Here is a 23,474-nt window from a genome sequence, read left to right on the forward strand (position 1 = left end):
GTAGAATGTTCTAATAGCTTTTAGCCCTTTTGTCGAAGGCTGTACTGTTTGCTAAAGGCCCTCTCCGCCGATATAGGCCCTTGACTGTGGGTCAGGACTATAACTCAGGTTCAGAGCCCTTAACAATCAGCCTAGCCCTTGGCAGTGGGCTATAAGGCTATTTTAGAACATTGGACTGTTGAGCGCTCTATTGAAGACAATAGATACAGCGGATTACCAGCAACAGGTGATCTAACACGACATACTCAACTGGGCCCATAAATTCATTCACAACACACTGGTAATAACCGCTGGGGTCATGTTTTTGTAATTTTCAAGATTAGTTATCTATACTCACTAACCAATCTTTCCTGATCAAAAGCTCTTTCCTCTGGTCAATGAACCACTTAGTTAGAACTAGTTGATGGTGAAATGACATAAGCTTTTTAATATACTTGCACCTTAGAAATGATCACAGAGTCGGGATGTCTTTTAAAATGTTATCTTAAAGTAAATTCATGTGAACCACTTACACAGCACAGAACAAACTCCATCTCTCACAGGAAGGAAGATTCAAATTATCAATCATATATTACTTTTATACTTTACAATGACGCTGCGTGAAAAGGAGAGGACAGAGAGAAAAGCACATAAGTGCATACACAATTGTAGAAATATTTACCAAGAATGGTGTGAAAAACAACTCCCAGGCCTAGGAATTGGGAAGGGTCCCCCAGAAAACATCTGTCGAACAAAGGCTTCAGGACAGGAATCAGGACAGGACAGACAACCTCTCTATCACTGACGCTTGCGTAGCACAATTCTCTGACACTCTCTTCCTCCTCGAGATTCTTCCGCGATCTTCTTCTAAATTAATTTGCTTAAGATAATTGGTTCAGTAATTCGATTCTTCTTCAGCATCAAAGTCTGGGACTTCTCTAGGCTCTCCTACAGCATCCCAGCTTCTGGCATCTCTAGTCTCCAGTCTCTCTAACTAAACACTAACTAAATTATACTTTCCTGTATGCTGGTACCACCCATTAATGTTTCATGTTTCTGAAACTTCTAATTCTGATTGAACAGGCAAGGGGAGGCGATCATCACACCATTTTTGTTTCTCATTATTTTCTTTCAGTTCTTTGTTTAAATCCCACTCCTTAAGTTTTATACATCAGTCTTTATTCCCACCAGTATTCACAATGTAATTGTCACATTTTTAGGAGACAAAAACACAATAATTCTCAGGGACTGTCGTTTCGGTTCCCACAAATGTAGCGGTCTTCAGCCGTGAACGATGTTCAAGTTGACATGGCGTGTTCCAGCTAGGTTATTAAGCATGCACAGCAAAACGAGAAGGAATAGACTGTGGCTCACAACTGCAGGCCCATAATAAGCCCTATTGAAAGAGTCAAAAAGACAAATGTTAAAATCTAAAATAAATGTTTTTACTGTTTATCAATAATCTCTACTCTAATCCCATTTACTTAATATTTTTCTTCGTGCATTAGCATTAGTAGAATAGCTGGAATTAGTTTTCAGCAATCAGGTGGCAAGCATTTGAGTTTCAAGAGGCCATCTTGTTAGCTACTGCGCAAGTGCAGAAAGATTCCCTCCAAGCATACATGTCATACTAGGTAGGTGCAGTAGATGCATGCACACTAAAGAATTTCAGCTAGCGGCCATCTTAGCATCGCTCTCGAGTTACTGGTTAGTAAAACAGATAGGCAAGCTTCATTCTAATGCTATAGTGTTGTGTGAATGCATGTCATTTCCACAAACCAGTTTGAATATGAGGTTAGTAGTTACATAAGAAGATTGAATCCGAGCAAGTCTCCTTTTTCACGAGACCTTGCTCCATCACAATGGAATAGCTCCAGGTTTATAATGACTGGTATAAGCTTTCTGCTGCAATATTCCAATGTTTGTCTTTCTGGTTCTCCCTTCTTGATTTAGATGAGTCAATCATCAGTGAGTGGAATGTTCAAATAGCCTTATAGCCTTTCTGCTTCAGGCTACACCTGTTATTAAAGGCCCTCACCCTCGTTACAGGTCCTCACCTCCGGTTCAGTCCTATAACTTGGGGTCAAGGCCTTTAACAAACGGTAAAGCCCTACAGCAGCACACTATAAGGCTAAATTAGCATATTGTGGCCACTGAGGTTAGAATGTTCTAACTTGTACACAGACAAACATAAAGTCAAGCATTGGAATGTTGGAGTAATCATTCTGTTCCAGTCATTATCACCCCTCTACCATTTCACTGTCTTCAATGGACCTTCAATGGAGCTCTCAAAACTCCAGTGTACTAATAGAGCCATAGCGCTCTCGATAGCGAGCTCTACCTGCCCTTAAAAGCCCCTCCACCATTAAAGGCTCAAGCCAAAGGTGAGGGCCTTTAACAAGGGGGCAGAAAGTTCTAATTTGTAAAACAAACTCTTCACGGAGCCCGAGGGGGATTAAATCTCTTTGGCGTCCATGATGCCTTTGTTAAACATTGGAATGTTGATGCTCCAGGCTTCTACCGACCATTAGAAGCCCAGAGCACTCCATTGCTTTCAATGAAGAACTCAACATTCCAAAGTTTCAATAATAATAACGCTATGCCAGCATTATGTCCTTGTACATATGCCCCTAAAGCACCCACCCTGACTTTTATGTTTATATGGTTATTTGCAAAGCTATTCATTTTGCATGCTACTTCCATTTTCAATTGAATTGAGTCCAAACCTATGGCATCAGTGACTGGGGTGCTTGAGACATATCTTGGAAAAAGGGCAAAGTGGTTTCATCCGATGGAATGTGCAGCTCATAGAATAGTCTTTGCGCTGCACCCATGGACATGCTACGCTCAGATAAGACTTATGTCTTGCTTAAGCCTGTCATGGTGCGCTAAGTTGCTAAACTCAGCAATATCGCAGGGGGAAATGCAAGGCTGCACCACATTCTTGTAAATTTGGGGCAGCCTTGTGTTTCCGAAGTGGTGGAGCGTGTTGTTAAGCCCAGGAGGCTAATGACGCGCTCAGCCACTTCATTGTACATATCCACCTAAAATGTTAGGATGATTTTTGACGCTGATTTGAGAGCAGTCTAAAGTAGTTGTTAAATAAAAACATAACTCTCAGAATTTGCTCCTCTAAGGTGGAGTCACCACCCCACTTCCTATACATCTCTCTGGTCCTACGCTTAGAAAGTTGATACAGGCTGTGGCAGTTCAAATAAGCAGGCATTTCTTCATGCATTCATGCGTTTTCATTCATTTTAAACTGCAATGACCCTCAAGTGCAGAATACGACTTTTAGGATTTTTGATAGCACCGTTAACATTTGCAGTACTTTAAATGGTCTACTTTCCCAAATGTATTTATCAATGTGCTTTTATTATAAATTGATGGCATTTATCAAATTGTTATTTTTGTGTAAGAAAGGGGCCATCATTTGTTATGTTTTTATGTTGATGTGCATATTTTGGGCATACTTGTTGTCTTATAGTTTTAAGTAAGTCTCTCTGTGATTGTATTTTATAATGATTTTTTTGATAAGCAAATTTTATTGATTTTAAAAAACATAGAAAAATAAATCAGCCAATGCCCGGAAATCACAGATATTAGTTCATCCAGATCGTCGCTGCACTCCCCAATCACGGACCCTCTAAAAAGGGAAAACATAGCCCCCTGCGATATTGCCAAGAAATATCGCAGAGTGTGGGGGAAGTGGCTGGGAGCTGCAGAGGGTCCGGATTGACTGTAATCCAGTTAATCGTTACCCTCCACAGCTCCCAGCCACTTCTCCCACACTCTGCGATATTTCTTGGCACGCCCCTTCACTATATACGTCGCACACCAGTCCACCCCTCTTTGCCACTTCTCCAGGGTAGGAGGATCAAGGCTTATCAAGGCCGCCGCAATATCCCGCTTGGCCACCATCATTGCTGTATTGTAAAACAACTTGTCAGACCTGGACCCATCCAGCCCGTCAGTGATGCCCAGCAAAGAGTGACATGGGTCATGAGGCACCTCCCAACCAAGTACCTCCTTTAACTCTCCCTCAATGGAACCCCAAAACTGCCCCAAGCGGGAGCATGACCAAACCATGTGGAGAAAATCGGCCAAGACATGTTTGCATCGTGCGCAAGCCGCATCTGGGCGCAAACCTGCTCGCTGCAGGCGCAGGAGGGTGAGATACGCAGCGTGTAGATAGTATAATTGGATCAATTTGAGTTTGGCGGAGACAGTAATTGTTCTGGGGTCCATAAGGGCATCACGCCAATCCACATCATCTAGGGGGCCTACCCATACCACCCATTGATCCCTCAACTTGTCTAGTGATGTGGGGGTATTATTGACTAGAGTACGATAAATTCAGGAGGCCCCCCTCCCCAAGTACCCCATCAGTGTCTGAGCCCCAGTGGGGCTGTATTCAGGGAGCCTCGTGCTGCCTGTGATGTGTGTGAGAAGGGCATGTCGCAACTGCAGGTATTTATAGTGTTGAGAGGAGTGCAGTGAATAACGGGTTTGGAGCTCTTGAAAAGACAACATCTGGCCTCTTGCCCACACATCTCCTAATTGTGAGATACCAATAAGGTCCCAAGGTTTAAAGCCTCGCAACCCGCTGACTTCACGAAGCCAGGCCCCCAGCCCGTCAGTGATGCCCAGCAAAGAGTGACATGGGTCATGAGGCACCTCCCAACCAAGTACCTCCTTTAACTCTCCCTCAATGGAACCCCAAAACTGCCCCAAGCGGGAGCATGACCAAACCATGTGGAGAAAATCGGCCAAGACATGTTTGCATCGTGCGCAAGCCGCATCTGGGCGCAAACCTGCTCGCTGCAGGCGCAGGAGGGTGAGATACGCAGCGTGTAGATAGTATAATTGGATCAATTTGAGTTTGGCGGAGACAGTAATTGTTCTGGGGTCCATAAGGGCATCACGCCAATCCACATCATCTAGGGGGCCTACCCATACCACCCATTGATCCCTCAACTTGTCTAGTGATGTGGGGGTATTATTGACTAGAGTACGATAAATTCAGGAGGCCCCCCTCCCCAAGTACCCCATCAGTGTCTGAGCCCCAGTGGGGCTGTATTCAGGGAGCCTCGTGCTGCCTGTGATGTGTGTGAGAAGGGCATGTCGCAACTGCAGGTATTTATAGTGTTGAGAGGAGTGCAGTGAATAACGGGTTTGGAGCTCTTGAAAAGACAACATCTGGCCTCTTGCCCACACATCTCCTAATTGTGAGATACCAATAAGGTCCCAAGGTTTAAAGCCTCGCAACCCGCTGACTTCACGAAGCCAGGCCCCCTGCCAAAGGGGGGTGCACTGGGTTAGTTTCCCTGACCACCCCTTATGTCGAAGCGAAGCCCGCCATGCCAACAACACTGAACGCATCACCTCAGGAAGCCAGCTTGGAATTGGTTCCCCATATAACATGGCATGGACGCCCGTTATCCCCTGTTCGCTCAATTCACGCCTATAGGCAGGGTCTGACCAGCCCCCCGCTAAGCCAATCGTGTATCACTAATAGGCGCACCACCAGAAAATACAGATATAGGTGCGTAAATCCCATGCCACCATCATAAGGGGGAATCCGAGATACAGACAAAGCCAACCGGGCCCGTCCACCGCTCCAGAGAAACTTAGTGATGAGAGTGTCCAGTTCCTTAAACTTAAACCAGACCTTGGAATACCAGAAGGGGGTGTTCTGGAGGACGTAGAGGAACCTGGGGAGGATCATCATTTCAAAGAGAGCTACCCTCCCCAGGGGGTTCAGAGGCATCACCCTCCATTTAAGGAGATCCTCTTTAGCCTTCTTAAACAAGGGGGCCACGTTGAGGGACCAGCCCAGTTCGGGCAGAAGGGTGATCAGATCTCCAGATAATTAAAGGACAGCTTCCTAAGCGGTATGATGGACTGCCTCTCAAAGCACTTTTTGGAGAGATGCAGGGGGACTAGCACGGACTTCCTGGGGTTAAGCCGCAGTCCAGAGGCCTGCTCGAAATCATGCAAGATTCTGAGGCATTGTGGCCCGGAGGAGGCGGGGTCGGACAGGAAGACCAGCACATCATCTGCGTACAACGTGATCTTGTCTGTGTCTGTATTTTGTAATGATATTGATTAATCTTTACAATAAATTGTTACTAGTACTTCTGCTGTGGCCTGTGACCAAGATCCTACACTGTTTGAACAGAGTCTTTCACAGACGACATTTTATATCAATAAGGGTAACCTTGACTTCCTCTCTTAGTGGTTTAATGAAATAACTATCACAGAAAATGAAATACAGAATCTAAGAACCACGCCACATTAAGTAAAGCAAGCACGATTTAATAAAATAAGAATTGGAAACTCCAATACAAAAGTCTTTAATGTACTAGCAGATGCAGTAATGCACCAATGTTGATAACATAAATTAGCACATTAATGAACACCGATACATGGAGCTCATAACAGAGATTTTGTCTTCACTGATGCACTGCAATTCAATACAAGTTAAACTAGTGAGCTTGTTTTTGGGACAGGGATGCCCTCTGCTTGGTAGCACAGACATGCAACTCTGCCCTCAGTTATCCCAGCTGTAGGTTATCTGGGATCCTGATTTATTGTTTCACATCACACATGATAATTTTGTGAGTGTGCTGAGGGCCTAGGCCTTGTAACTGAGCATGAGACCGAGGGCCTGCTTCTGAGTTCTTTAGGGGCACACCAAGCACCAATTCTCATTGACAGGGGACTTCAGTTTATTTTCTGGAACATATACATTAAGCAGTGGTGGCAGCATGCTGCCTTTTGGATTGATAATGCTTAACAGACCATTCACCCTGTTAGGTATGTGTTTGGTGCCCGCTTGAGTAAAATTACACTTGAATGTGATGCCCAGAACTTGCGCTGCCATCCCAGTATTGTGCATGTGCATGCTTTATGTATGTGACTGGTACCAGGACTCCATGGTAATTGTTAGTGTACAGTTGCAGAGATTAGTGAGGTCCATTTGGGTGCCTCTGGTAAAATATTGCACAAGATAGAGGCTGTGGTACAGACTCACCAGACAGAAGTAGCATGCTGCTCTCATTTAACAGTAAAAAGGTATAACTTCAGACACCTCACAGTGGGAGGATGGAGATGGGGGTACTTCAGAAATGCAGCAGTAACCTTTGTTGGCAAGGACCTGCTAATCATCCCTTCTGGAGCATTGCCATTTGGATGATGGTGGGTGTAAGTAGATAAGAAGGGAGTTCTCTTTTGTGTGCAGAGGCAATCTTCTAAGCAGGACCTGCCCCTTTGCCCCTCCCTAGATTGCTCCCTAGATTGTTATTGCAGAAGGATAGTGAGAGATATTTGCAGAGGCTTCAAACCTCATAATGATAATATTTTGGGTCCTTCAGTTTGGAGATATAATTTCCACTACCTACTTTTGCCCTAATAGAGGTACAGCCAGTCATTACAGGGAAAAAGTGTGGTCCAATTGAGACCATCATCAGGAGAAAGAGGCCGTGTGGCAACCCAGGAAGACCAAAGTCTCAACTGAGGATTTCAACCACGAGCATCGAATTTGCACCCACCCACTTGTGGGAAGGCTCCTAGGAAACCTACCAGCATTGGAGCAGTGTTGAAGACCACCTGGCCACTGTTCCCGCAGGACTGAGGGTGAGGAACTCAAGGGCATTCAACCACCAGCCCAGAAGGGCTGCATTGATGGAACTCTCCTGAGACATCTGATGCAGCTTCAGCACCAATGAGGGGCGGCACTCATGAAAACTCTTGTTGTGCAGGTCCAGCTGGTCAATCAACAATTTGTAGAGGACTGCTTATCACTCATGAGGGTATCCAGGTGCAAGGGGGGCTGATGCTGTGAGTTGTCAGTTGATCATCCAGGTTTTAGGCCATCTCTGAACTTCTGTAGTGTAGAAGCAGTCCTGAGGTGGAGTAGGAGGCTGTTCCGGGTCCTCGTGGCCAGGTAGGAGAAGGTGCAGCCACTGGTTCTTCTTTTATGGAAGCCGGGCGTGTGGGCGAGGGAGAGGGTAGCGGAGTCTGTGATTGAGGTAGGCTGGTCCTTTGTTGTGCAGGGCCTTGTAGGCATGGGTCAGCAGTTTGAACTGTCAGCTTTTTTGGACGGGGAGCCAGTGGAGCGCTCTGAGATGGGGGTTGATGTGGGCTTTTCTCTGAAGGTCGAGGATGAACCTGGCTGTAGCATTTTTGGTGATTTGCAGTCTGCTCAGTAGTTGTGAGGTGATGCCCACGTAGAGGGAGTTTCCATAGTTCAGGCGGCCAGTGATGAGGGCTTGGGTGACGCTGCAGCTGGTGTTGATAGGGAGTCATTTGAATATTTTCTGGAGCATGTGGGGGGCGAGGGAGCAGGCTGAGGAGACAACATTTATCTGATTCTTCACAGTGAGCTTGTTGTTGAGTATGATGCCGAGGTTTCTGGTGTGGTCTGTTGGAATGGCAGAGGGGCCCAGTTCCACTGGCCATCAGGAGTCATCCCATGGGGAGGTGTTGCTCCCGAAGATGAGTACCTCTGTTTTCTCAGGGTTGATTTGAGGCATTTGTTTTGGATCAAGCAGGCTATATTGGTCATGCACCTGAGGATAGGGAGAGGATGCGCTGAGTGTCATCAGCGTATGATATGATGTTCATACCATAATATTTGAGCATGGCCGGGGGGCATGTATGTAGTGAACAGGGTTGTACTCAGTGAGGACCCTTGGGGAACATAGCAGATGAGGTACTTTGGACCTGAGGTGTAAGGCAGGAGGCGGACACTCTGGGTTCTTCCAGTGAGGAAGAAAGCGATCCATTTAAAGACATGTCTTTGGATTCCCATCTGATGGAGTCCATGTAAGATTGCGTAAAAAAGATGGTTGGAATGTCATCTGTGGCTGCGATTAGCGCAGCTTATGTGCTATGATTAGCATGGAATCTCGATTATGAAAGATCCAGGAGGTTGTTGATCTCTATGTGGTTGGAGAGATGTCTGTTTATTGCATTCTCTAGGACTTTAGCAAGGAACAGGCACATGGAGATGGCCTAAAAACCTGGCTGTTTGACTGACAACTCCCAGCAGCAGTCCCCCCAGTGCCTCACGGGTGATAAGCAGTACTGTACAAATCATTGATTGATTGATTTGGAACAAGAAGAAAGCTTCATTCACAATAGACAATTTTTAAACAGTGATATAATTCAGTTACAATAGACAAATCTACAATATGATGACTTGACATGCTGGTGGAAGTTTGCCCTCTTCGTGGCTTCTGATTATGACAAACAAAATCTTCAAATCCTTTTGGTTTGGGGCAATGAGCATTTATCTTTCCTAGCCTGTGTACTGAGTTATCTAATAGAAGGATATCTGTTACGAATAGCACTTGAGTGTTTTTTGTTACTGGGTCATATGTTTCATTCGCTTCAGCTGGTCTGGAGTCCTCCCACGCTCCTACCACCATTTTTTCTATTTTTGGTAAACCAGTTGGTGTTGAATCGTTCTGATTCTCTCTGGGTTAGGTTCAATGTTTCCTGAGATAAGATTATGTTATTTTCTTTGAGGAATTTTTTTTAACATCTGGTTCTGAGACCTCCTCACCAAGACCAGATATATCCCAAGACACTATTTTTATTTTAGATGTTTTTGTCCAGCCCTAGTCAGAATTGAACTTTGGATCTGGGGGCTCTCTAGGCAGCCTGATTGTGCTAGCCTCTACCTGTCTTCTGAGCATTCGTGCTCTGGAGCCTTTTGTGCATTTCTCTCCTAGGTGTTCTGATGGCTGTCATCTCATTACCCCAGTTAACCCAGTATTCTGATCCCTTCTCTTTGGTTCCTTCAATTGAAGTTAGACTTAACTGAATATCAGTTATTTTCTTAGTGGACTCTGTGGAAGTGAACTCCAGCATCATCTGTGAGAGTCTGGTTTTCTTTTGCTTGCCAGTAAAAAGTCTGTTCTGTCTGAGTAAGGTTGAGGTCAGTTTAATGTAATCTACAACAGGAAACATTTCATTTACTTCTTCCAACATCACTCAGGGAGGTGAGGTTTTCATTTGTATTCATGACCATCCTTTTTCAGTACTTTTTGTGCAAGACACATCTTTTTGTTCAAGCCCGCAATGCAGACTTTACTGAATGTGGCATAATCCCGAGTTTTTCTGATAAATTGGTCAATAGATTTATGCTCCACATTAGGTTTATTAAGCAGCTTCTGCATTCCCACAAACGGAAATTTCTTGTCAGGTTTATTATATTTAGGAATCTTAGATCTTCTTGCATAATTGTTCTTAGCATCCATTTCCTTTGATAGGCAGTAGAATATTTTTTTTTCTCAGGAATGCCAATGGTCCTTGGTTGGCTATTGTAGATACATATGTGATAAAGTGTCTGCTGTTTCAAAAGTTCTGCATAGCCTTTTGGTCAGTGAGGTATGATTTTGGTCTATATTGTTTATAAGCACTATGTTCCTGGAGCTTGATTCTTTACCCCTCTATTTCGCAATCAGCTAATCTAGTCAAAAATAAAGACTAGAAACTCTTCTCTTGCTCAGTTTTTGGCAGTGGTTGGAGTTGTCAAGCTCTGTCCATATTAATAAGTTTGAATACAGTGGTGGAGCTTTGCACACCCCGTGTCCATGACTACCCACAGGGATAACAGAGGCAGCACCATCTCCAAAAGCCAATCTCTGAATTTCAAACTCTCCTCTTCCTTTAACAACCTTGCCCAGGACAATCAAAAACCTGACACCCCCACCCCCTCCTTCTGGGAGACGACTCAGAGACTCTCTCTATTGGAAAGCCAACTAGAAACTGTAATAGTGGGCCTCAACGAAATCCTACTCAACTTCACCTCATGCAGCAAATCTCACCAACGCCCACACCTTACACCCACAATTAATAACACCAAACATTGAAGACCTCTCAAGACTCAGTGGCACATCTGGAGCACAACCCTCCTCTCGAACCAAACACAGAGACCCAAAAGAACAAAAGCCGCAATGTCCATGAGTCACGCGACGGAACTTGCCACCTCATACAACATTTACCCTACTGTCACCGCGAACTCCAAGATCCAGGTTATCACTGGATTCCGTAGAAACCGATTCCCACCCAGAATGACAAGACCTCCTGCCTTCCTCTCTACTATTCCCAGAGCTATCCAGCGAAGAAACTCAAAAACAAGCAGAACACCACCAATTGCATGCTTATAAACTGCAGATCAGCCATGAAACATGCAACCGAATTGGCAGAAACTATCCTTGCCCATGACATAGACATCACGTTCATCACCGAAACATGGTTGAACGAGTTCTCTTCCCCATCCATGGACATGCTTGTGCCCCCGGGCTTCCTAATCATCAATAAAGACAGAAAGAACCAACAAGGGGGGGGTATTGCAATCATTTACAAGAACAACATCTCCGTATCGGAAATTGACTCATTCAAATACAACTCATTTGAATGCCTAACTACCACCACTAAGACAAGTGTCAATAAAACATTAGTATGCCATCTCCTCTACTATCCCCCTGGCCACACCACCTCATTCGGTGAACACCTTTCTGACCTGATCACTCACTGCGCACTCCAGAACTCCAACAACATAATTCTAGATGACCTCAACTTACACTGGAACGGGGAAAACAACTCGCTGATATAAACCTTGAATGAACTTCTGCACAACAATTACCTTACCCAACACTGCACAGAACAAACTCATAACAGTGGATCAATCTTGGTGCCGTTATTGCTCAAGTAGACACAGTCACTATCGACCACATCCTACCTGTTGACTGATCCGACCACCATATCATTTTATTCCACATAAGCCTAACAACTCAATACCTGCTCCGCATGCAGGAACCCACCCACTGGGTGAGAAATCTAAGCCAAATCCCCCTTTATGACCTGGAGGAAAGGGTAAGCTCACTCCTCCCCACCTCCACAGACAACCTCTCCATAACAGAACTCACCTCCCACTACAACACTACTATGACTTCCATCATGGACCAATTAGCCCCCTGGAAACAAAAAAGAGTCAGGAACATCCCATCTAGATCATGGTTCAACACAGACATAAACTCCGAAAGAAGACACCTAAGAGCTGCAGAAAGACTCTGATGGAACAACCCATCCACAATCCTACTTAATCGACTCAAATCAGAAGGCAGGAAATACAAATAACGCATCAAGATTGAAAAAATATCCTTCTTTTGTGGTGCTCTGAACAACGCAAAGAACAGGCCAAAAGAACTCTTCAATCTCATCAGACAACAAACCTCCAAACCCCCCACATCCTCAGCTCAGGCCTCCAAAGACTTATGTGATAACTTTGCCAATTTCTTCAGTGACAAAATCACAAAAATTGAGCTCTCCTTGGATGTTTACCGTTGCCCCCATGGCAATAGCTCGCTCGCTGATACAGAAGCTATCACACCCAAGCACCACTCCAACAACTGGAAATCCTTCAATCACATCTCCGTAGCTGAGATTGAAAAAATTATATCCAGCTCCACCCCCTCATCTCACGATGCAGACCCCATTCCTGACCAACTGGTCAAAAAGCGGAAACTCACCCTAGCCCCGATCTGGACTAAGATTATAAATAGCTCCCTGAGAACAGGAGTCATGCCGGACTGTCTCAAAATAGGCCAAGTCACACCACTATTAAAAAAAACGGGCTCTGACACAAACGATCTTAGCAACCCATCGCCAATCTCCCTCTCCTACCTAAAATCCTGGAAAGATGTGTTCTCCTCCAACTCACCCAACACATGGACTCCAACAACCTTCTAGACCCTCACCAATCAGGCTTCAGAAAAGGTTGCAGCACAGAGACAGAGATCCTGAACGTCAGACGATATCCACAAATCACTAGACAGTGACCAATGCTGTCTACTCATACTCTTGGACCTATTGGCAGGCTTCAACACGGTTGACCACAAATGACTCATTAAGGCACTGCAAGAAAAGGTAGGAGCAGATGTGGTGGTCCTACAGTGTTTCACCTCCTTTCTACAGAACCGCACCCAAAGAATAAAAATCAATAACTTCGTGTCTGACTTATACCCCGTCAGCAGGGGTGTACCCCAAGGATCAGTTCTCTCTACGTAACTTTTCAACATCTACATGGATCCCCTCACCTCCATTCTCAAAAAATCATCATCCCCTTCCACCTTTAAGCAGACGACACCCAGCTCTATCTCAAAACCTCCTCCATTGACGACATTCAAAGATTAAACGACACTCTAAGACAAGTCCAACACTGGCTAACACTCAATCACTTGAAACTCAATCAAGACAAGACAGAAACCCTGCTCATTTCCAATAAGCAGCAGAACCCCCAAGTCACAGAATGACTGAAAGCCATAGATGCTCTCAACTGCAATCTCACCCTGACCGACTCTGTAAAATCACTTGGAATCACTCTGGACCCACAAATTATACATGGCCAAGCACATCAAGAACTTCGCTAAGAGCGCCTTCCTCAACCTTAAACTGGTAAAAAAAATAAAACCCTTCATCCCTTCCAGCGATCTTAAACAAACCACTCAATCCCTGGTGCTGTCCAGACTGGACTATGGGAATGCAACCCTCACAGGAACAGCAAAATCTCGCTTAGCTCCTCTTAGATCAACTCTTAATGCAGCAGCCAGAGTGAAGAATTGAACACATTTTGCCGGCACTCAGAGAACTAAAATGGCTCCCAATCGAAATGCGTGCCAACTTCAGAACTGCTTGTCTCATGCACAAAACTCTGCACACTGGGAAACTCACCTACCGGGCCACCAAATTCAAGAAAGCCGGCCAGACAAGGAGCCTCAGGAGCAGCAACACTTTACTCCTCATCCCCCCGAAAACTCAAAAACAAAAAACCTCATCACGATCCTTCTCTGGTAATGCACCGAAAATCTGAAACCCCAACCCAGTCCATATCAGGACTAAGCCCTCTTTTGTTAAATTCAAAAGGCAGGTCAAAGACATCTTCCTCAATTATACCCTTCTGAATAGATAGCTGCCGCCTGAATGCAGACTCTTGCCCATTGCAACATTCAGCCACTTTAATATTAAGACTTCTACCTCACCCACCTTCTGACTCGTTCCTATGCCACCCCTCCCTGAAACGGTCTCCCTTCGAGTCAATGTATATATCACCCCTCTCTGTGATCTCCTGCTATTCAATGTGTATTCTGATCTGGGACTTTAGACTCGCCACGAGACAGCATGTATACTACTGTTATTTTCTTTATGATTTCCCCTCCACTTATGTTGTAAAGCGCTACGATACCTTCCGATCTGGCTAGCGCTATATAAAACTCCTAAATAATAAATAAATACATGAAAATGATTGTCCACTTGTTGGGTTGTGGGCTGCAGCTCCCCTTTGAGTTGTAGGTTTTGTCAGATGAGAATGGTTCTGCAGTCTGCTGGTGGTGTTATTCCAGATTGATTGTTTACCTTAAGCTGTGATTATACTTTCATTCTTGCAAGAGTTTTATGGAATTTGTAGTTTGCCCATGGCTTTCATTGCTCTACTTTCTTCTTTTATTTGAAGAATCTGGTCCCTTACAGAGTTATCGCTTTCTTCAGTCTTCTGACTTGATGTTTGATATTGCAAATAAAAATAGATACTGATGAATTACTGTTTTGTTACCTTCTCCGTGCTACTACCATTTGTATTATAGGGCTATAGTGACTTTTTCTCACCCCCTCTGTTCCTATTTTGCCTTCAGTCTAAATGCTGTGTCCAATGTGCTAGCTGTTTAGGACCAGAACTAATAGGAATTTCAACATCTGTTTGATCCTCTTCTTTAATTATATTATGCTGGACTCTATGTGGCAGATGTTTGTAGTATTCTCTGTTGTCTGGGTTTCATCTTCTCTGTGGTGGTTTATTTCCATTGTCTGTAGAGGAGGCAGGATTTCATGTTCAGTGTGTTTATGATGGTTGTCCCTCTCTCCATGAGCAGGCTAGGGGGATGTTTGGTGATTCACCTGCATTCACCTTCTTTATCTGATCAATATAATAGGCTAATTCCTGCTCCTGATCCTTGGGCAGATCTGATATCATGCTGGAGAATGTTATATCGATCTGCCTCTCATCAAGCAGGTTGCTTTGCTCTTTTCGTTCATCAGTCGATATTTCATATCTGTGTAGTCTAGGAGGAGCTCTAGTATAATAGAGATTCTCTGACACAGCTGGATATTTAAATTCGGCCCTCATGCAGGTAAATTTGGAAAATTTGGGACCACAAGAGAGCCCGCGGCAAGATGGCCTCACCACAGTGCAGCTCAGCCGGCTGTGAGCAAAGATTCGACATAATCCTGACTTCAGCCAGCACAAAATCACAGCAAACACTGACCATCAGCTGCGGAACACAAGTGGGATAGCAATAAGCCGAAATCGCCAGGAGCCGGCACAGTACACACTAAAAACGAGGTACGGCACCAGGCAAGGTCAGGCATAATGGCAGCGCCAAGCATGCGAACAAGAACTGCACAGGCCGGCTGACTAGACCAGTGAAGTATAGAGGTGCGCGGTAATGAGTGCTGGAAACATGTGCCTGAGCGCTGCAGGAAACCAATGAAATTCAGACACCGGGACCGAAGATATACCTCAGCCCTGCTGGGCAGGCAATCTGGTGAGAGCAGGCTATGCAACTAACTATTTGTTGGGAGATACCAGTTCCTCGACTTGTGAACCCAAGGTTTAAGCAGGACAAGTGATCCTTTCCCCCTTCTGATTAAGAGAGTTAACTACGGAGACTGAAAGGATTCTCACTCTGCCTCCCCCATCCCCATGATTATACATGTTAAGCAGCGAACAGCTGTGGGAGAAAACTTCATAGGCACCGACAAGAGCCTTTGATATCATACTGCCTAACAAAACGTTGTCATCATGGCAGGAAGCTTTGGACTCAGTTACACAACTGAGGACATCGATGAAATTTTGGCAAGACCACCTCTACTCATGGAAGGTGACCTCAACCAGACTCTGTCTTCCACGGCAGAATGGGACGAGTTAAGTGAAGTAAAGAAAGAACAAGTACGAACAGCAGTACATGGCATAATAATGACTGAGTATCTCCGAGTCAACGCTGCACCAAAAGGCCTATGGGTGACGAATGCACCACGCATTTTCTTAAAAGACCTAGCGTTTCGAAAAGATTGGTCCTCCATATCTTGGAAATGCACTAGAGACTACCTAGTGCTGACAATTAAAACTGCAACCAGACTTACGGATGAACTCGCGATCAAGATTGAGATTTTGGAAACAAAACTGAACAATACGATCAACATAACCATTTACAAAACTCGTCTTGACGAAATTAACAAAGAAATGAAAGACAGCCAAGAGTACTTAACACAGACGAAATTGCAAAAACTGGCGAAAGAATTGAAAAGGTTCTCCTTGGAACGCATTCACCCTTATAGTAGCAAAGACTATAAACTCAACGATAACTCAGATGCGAACAGTATGTCTTCGGACAATAGCTCAGACCAGAGCGGAGACGATACAACCACCCGGGGCCGAGGAAATTTCAGGAATAAGAGAGGACAACGTAGAGGCCGAAGTAACTACTGGCGCCCTCCATTTTTCCAAGACAATGGACAAGGAATACCATTCCATCCATTTAACCCCCAGTTCCAAGGGTGGCCAAACCCCTACTTCCCAGTACCCATGAACCACCAAATGCCACCACAAGGTGCCCAAAATTACCAACAAAGCCTTTTTTAGGGAATGGCCAGAACAACCGGAGGTCCAGGCAAAAAGGAGTAACCTGGTCCGACCAGACACGACAGGTCCAAACCAGAAGTGTCACCAAAGCCAACACGGGACAAGGTCCGACAATCTAATAGTCAACTTAACAGGACTAGAACTAACAGAGAATCAAACAAGTGTCCTGAACAAAGGATTAGGTTACGTGCCAACCCCAAAAACAGACGTTTTCAAAACAAAGTGTGAACTCGCAAACTTTTGCCGCACGTTGAAATTGAAAGCTTTTTTCAAAGGAGAACAGCAGCCCCAAGAAGGAGACACCACCTAAAGGAATAAATCCACCTTTTGCCCACTTAACTCGCAAATACCCATTGAGATTAGTACATTTGAACAGGCTATCATGAAGGAGGTTGAAGAACTAAACCACCAACCTCCAAGACCATTCCAGAATCTATCAAAAGCAGAAAAACTTGCTCTGACAGAACTGAAGGACAACCATGACATTGTCATAAAGCCTGCGGACAAGGGCGGAGGTATAGTCCTACTAACAGCAGAAGGATATGACAGACAATGCATGGATCTACTAGCAGACACCAAATTCTATCAAGTGATAACAACCGACCCAACAGCGCGTTTGCAAAGGACAATAGCCCTGATGATTGAAGAAGCGGAATGTAACAACTGGCTATCTAAAAAAGAGGCTGACTATCTGGTAACCACAGCACCAGTTACGCCATACTTTTACTCTCTTCCCAAGACGCATAAAGAAAAGATGCCCCCACCAGGAAGACCAATTGTCTCGGGGATCAATTCTATTCTAGAGCCACTATCACAATTTGCAGACCAGTATTTGAGACCATTGGTCCAAACCACGCCTACCTACCTTAAAGATACACGAGACTTGATCAATATGCTACAGAATTTCGAGTACTCAGAGAGCAGTATGCTCTTAGTAGGATTAGACGTCGAAAGCCTCTACACAAGCCTTCCACAACAGAAAACCTTAGAGACTCTCGAAACAATACTGTTCAACACCAATTGGCCCTACCGAACCCCAAGACATTTCGTACTGGAATGCTGCAGATTGGCCCTTATGGAAAAAATTGTCCAATACAAAGACACTCTCTATCTCCAGCAACATGGTACATCTATGGGCAGCACCTTTGCGCCAAGCGTAGCCGGTCTGTATGTGAGCACCTTTGAGCAGACTTACATACATAATGCAAACAACCCCTTTTTTCGTCATATACTCTTCTGGAAGAGATATATCGACGATATTTTTTTAATCTGGAAAGGAGACAATGCATCACTAACAGATTTCCATAGGTGGTTAAACAATCAGGATGAATGCCTGAACTTTACATTTACATCCAATGCGCAGAGTCTTGACTTCTTAGACATCACCATCTTCGCTGAGGAGAACACTTTACAAACAAGAACATTTTTCAAGCCTACTGCCAAAAACAGTCTGCTATCTTTCAACAGTTTTCACCCCCGACCTTTGAGAGAAAACCTTCCGTACAGTCAGTTCTTACGACTGAGGAGAAATTGTATCTCCTTAAAAGACTACAAAGCCCAAGCAACTGATCTCTGTGACAAACTAACAGCTAGAGATTACCCTAAGAGAATAATCAACTCCTGCAAAAAACGAGCCAGAAATCAACCCAGAGAATCTCTACTTGAAAGTCGCCCAAAACAGACTGATGACAGGACTACATGTGTCACAACCTACAGCCCGATAACAAATCAGGTGAAGAAAATAATTAACCGCAATTGGAAAATTATAACATCGAACACCTTGACCTGGTCTAAGCCAAGATTTGCGAACAAAAGGAGCAGCAACATCAAAGACCTACTGGTCCACACTAGACCACCGCTGAAGAAAAAGAAACAACAACCAGGCCTATGGAATAACCCTCCAATTACTGGACACTACCCTTGCGGCACCTGCGTAGTTTGTGCTACCACAGAACCAACAAAAGAATTACAGTTACTTCCGAACTTCCTATGGAAACTGAAAAAACACACCAACTGCAACACTAGCCACGTTGTATATATGATCACATGCCCTTGCAATATGAGATATATTGGGATGACATGCCGCAAAGCCAAACAGAGACTCTGCGAACACCGGAATAACGTTAATTGCAAGAAAAGCACAACAAAGATGTCTTCTCATTATAAAGAAAAACAACACACATCCAACGACCTCCATTGGGTAATCCTAGAAAGTCTAGAGACACTAGACAGAAATGCAGCAAAAATACTGTTCGAGAAGGAACAACGTTGGGTCCATAGGCTCAAAACAGATACCCTTGGTCTTAACGATTCCGTTCCCTGGTTGTCCCTCAACAGATGATTTAATACTCAAAGTCCCAGTCTCAGCATTTTGCCATGAGTGCGTTACTCCAGTGGTCTTAGAACCCTGCCCATTAATGGATGTCCGCCTAAGTGACCCACGAGAGCAACAACTAAACTATTGTGCTTTCCCCAAGTGTCTAGTAATTATCGTGCCTACCTTAGCCTACCTAAAAATTATTGAAAAGAAAATTCAGCCCGCCTAACTATCATCTTGATATTTTAAATAAAAATATCCCTCAATTAATAATACTTATTTTGTGCATATTATCCCACGTGTCATCATATTTATCATTAATTCATACAAATTAATGTATCTTGCAAAAAGACTAACTCCATTTGCTGATCGATCTGTAAGTTATAGTATTTTTTCTAGCTCCACCGCTACAGAGTACAAATCCACCCGGAACTGCACTATGCCTTAGTTCCGGGTGATGACAGGCAGAGTCAGCACATGCTGCCAGGACCGAGTAGAAGGCACTAAGGTAATCGAGAAAACCATGCGCGTTGAGAACACGACAAACCGCAAGTACGAGACCGCGTCCTTTAATACCTTTCTCTTAATAACCCCATAGTAAGGCCTCTCTCGACCAGCCTAACTCCCCGAGGAAGCAATTTTCCGAAAAAATAAGGTACGCACTGTAAATGAAAGCGCACATAGCGTACTTAGCACGAACCAAGTCACGCATCACCAAATCACGATATAATGACTCGTGGACAACTCTTGGTCACAAAAAGCACGTTTTTAGTCTGTTCCTGTACGTAAACACCACACGCTCGAAATACTTACCAATCTAGCATGGAATGTTTGTAGCGTACTTATACGCAATCACAAGGCGGCCACATTTCATAACGTCTCTCACCATAGACCACGCACAAGACAAAGCATAATGTTAGAACTATGGGCACCTCACTACAGTACTAGTCGATTCTTCTCTGCCCACCGAAGTATGACAATGGAAGAGTTGACGCCTGAAATGAGTATGATGAAAAGTATTGCCATTTTCTAGTTCCTTACAACTATAAGGGTACTATTGTACATAATTATGTGTTTTCCTATACCCCATCTCCCTGTTTGTTGCTGTTTGTGTGTATGTTTTCTATTTTGCAGCTACAATGAAACCTTAACTCACGAAGAATCAGGTCAATAACCCTTTATTCTTCTCACAATTTTTTTCACAATTTATTCACCCCCATTGGTCCTGACGAAAGCCTATAGATCCTCTGACTACCAAAGGCTGAAACATGTTGACCTCTTTTTAAACTTTATATATATAGTGCACTTGAATCCCTTACCAATTCGAAGAGTGCACCAAGAATTTTATCCATAGTCCGAATCCAGATTTATTAAATTGTCTCTTTCTGGCTGTCCGGACTTTTAATAACGACACCACCACTAGACCCCCCACTTTCCACGATCACTACTGCCTTAAACCTAAGGCAAAACCTCCTGGTGGAGGGTGCACAATACAAAAAAATGACCCGATGATTACGCACGCACGTGTATAAAAGCGGGGACACAGTATATACCGCTGAAGAGAAGTTACCAACATACACGTGTATGAGGGTCATATTTGTTGGGAGATACCAGTTCCTCGACTTGTGAACCCAAGGTTTAAGCAGGACAAGTGATCCTTTCCCCCTTCTGATTAAGAGAGATATGCAACTAACCCACCTGGCTGCGCCGCTCATAGATCACACTCTGTGGCTGAGGCCGGCCTACACACCCATCAAATCAGGACGAAACATCAGTGGCTCGAAACCTGGTGTGGTGGCTGCTGCATCGGGGGCGGACGGGACGTCCATGCAGCACGGACACAGGCCCTCCAAAGATGGGGGACATATGAGGAAAGGAAGTGAATAACGTCCTAGCTCAGAGCCCCAACTGTGAGAGGAGAGCAGGCCGTGAGGCAGAAATACAATCCACAGAGGCCGTGTTACACATAGCGGTGGGGCCTTGCTGTAGTGTGACAGATAAGACAATCACAAGGGGTGTTGTCATAGATACTTTATTCCATAACATAAGGGCCCACAGGGAGCGGAAAGAACAACATCAGTCACCATCGGGAGTCAGCTGTCATCTAACGACAGTTACAATTACGTCATATAAATACACAATGAACGTTCCATGATGACACCGGGTGATGTCAGGTCATGGAGAAGGAAAACATACTATGAAAGATAACCACCCACACAATGGCCAACACTATAACATGTACAACATCTCCCCTTTTTCCAAAGAAGAACAAAACAGTACTTCTACTCCATCACATAGTCTTTGAATCTTTTAGGCAGGTTGATGGCTCTCCCCCCTCTAGAAGACAAACCCCATACTGGTTTAGAGATGGTGTCTCCCCTGCATGCAGCAGGGGAACCAGTTCCTTCATTACTGGGACTTACCGCAGAGTCTTCTTGGGCTAGAACAGTGTCACCATTTTCAACAGGAGAACTCCTTGAACTTTCTACTAACTGCGAAGAATATCTGGGGTTGTCATCAGCGTGCAATTGGTATTGATTTCTAGATATATCTTCCCATTCAAGCACACTATCGTTAAGGTTCCCTTCTCCTTTTTCCACGTTTTTCATAATTATCTTTTCTTGTCGTTGTTTCAGTCTTACCACATCGTCTTTACTACGCCATCCTTCACCCTCTAGGAATACAGCACCATTTGAAGCCTTACCAACCCTCATGGGTTTACTAAACTTTGATTCTCCCTTACTCACCAAACCAGGCTTCTTCATCAGAACCCAATCTCCTGGCGTCACACATTTGTCTTTCACCCTGTTTACCATATCAGAGTATGTTTTGGCTGTCTTCTGTTTTTTTTCAATGCTCTCTTTCACCTTGAGTTCTTTATCACATATTTCTTTTGACTTGGTAACGGTACCACTCCATCCACCTATTTTAGGTGTTATGATGTTGTTACATGTTCTTCCTCTCATCAAGAAAAATGGAGTATGTTTAGTGGCCTCTTTTGGTGTATTGTTGTATGCATTTATCTTCACCCTTATGAATTCTTTCACATCCATTTCATTAGCAATTGCCATTTGTATTCCTTCCTTAAAGAACCTGTTCAGTCTCTCAACTTGGCCGTTGCTCTTAGGGCTGTACAATGGTGTTTTTTCCTGTGCAATACCAGAGTTCTCTAAAAACTTGTTCATCATTCGAGAAACCAATTGCGATCCATTGTCTGTCACTAGGACCTTTGGTTGTCCCTCTTTGTCAAAGACTTTCTTTAAAAATGTTATGACCACTTCTGTCGTAACCACGTTCACAAATTTATAACATACCCATTTTGAATAGTAGTCTGTCAATACTATCAAGTATTTACTTTCATTTGGCAATAAATTAAATGGTCCTGCAAAGTCAATTGCAATTTTCGCCCAAGGTCCATCCGGAATTTCTACCATTTGCAGTTCATTCTTCTCAACTCTCCAATGCTTATCTGATTTTAAACATTGCTCACATTGATCTACGTAGTTTTTTATTTCACTGTCCACACCTGGCCACCAATAATGCATCCTTAGAATGTTCCTAGTGGCAGTGATACCAGGATGTCCTCTGTGAGCAAGCTTTACAATTTTTTGTCTGAGTTCATATGGCGGCACAAAGACTTCGCCCCTTTTTAAGAAACCACTTTCCATCGTTAATTCGTCACTCACCTGCTGGTAATTTCTCAGTTCATTTGGCAGGTTCCTTACAGGTGGCCACTTAGATCGCACGTATGTGTTTACTTTAGCTAGAACAGCATCCTTTGCCATCCCCTCCTGCCACTCCTTCTCTGTTATAGATCCTTCACACATTATTGTGGCATCAATCAGTGCCACCACACATTCTGTGTCATCCTGAGCTTCTTCTTTTTGATTTTGTATAGGCAACCGTGATAAGCAGTCTGCTCTACTGTTTTTGCCTCCTTTAATGTGCTCTATTTTGAAATTAAATTCTTGTAGCTTTGACATCAACCTTAACAGTCTAGAGCTAGCATTTCCGTTGCCTCGACCTTGGCCATCCAACATGTATATTAATGGTTTATGGTCAGTCACCAATGTGAAACTTTTTTCCCATAAATAATCCTTAAACTTGTGCACAGCCCATACACATGCTAAGGTTTCACGTTCAATAGTACTGTAATTGATCTCTGTCTCATTTAGCCTTCTAGAGATGAAAGCAATTGTATTTTCTTCATTTCCCTGTTTCTGACAGAACACAGCACCAATTCCTTCATTACTGGCATCCACAGTCACTATGTTTTCTAATTGCGGATCATAGGGTTTTAATGCAGGTGCATTTGCTATTTCCTCTTTGACAGCTTTGAAGGCTTGTTCCTGCTCATTTGTCCATCTAAACACCACATTTTTCCTTAAAAGTCTTCTGAGTGGTTCCCCCTTTTCTGCATACTTTTGCATGAACTTTGCATAGTATTCACTGAGGCCAAGAAATGACTTA

Source organism: Lissotriton helveticus, chromosome 8 (assembly GCF_964261635.1).
Source record: "Lissotriton helveticus chromosome 8, aLisHel1.1, whole genome shotgun sequence".
Classification (NCBI taxonomy): Eukaryota; Metazoa; Chordata; class Amphibia; order Caudata; family Salamandridae; genus Lissotriton; species Lissotriton helveticus.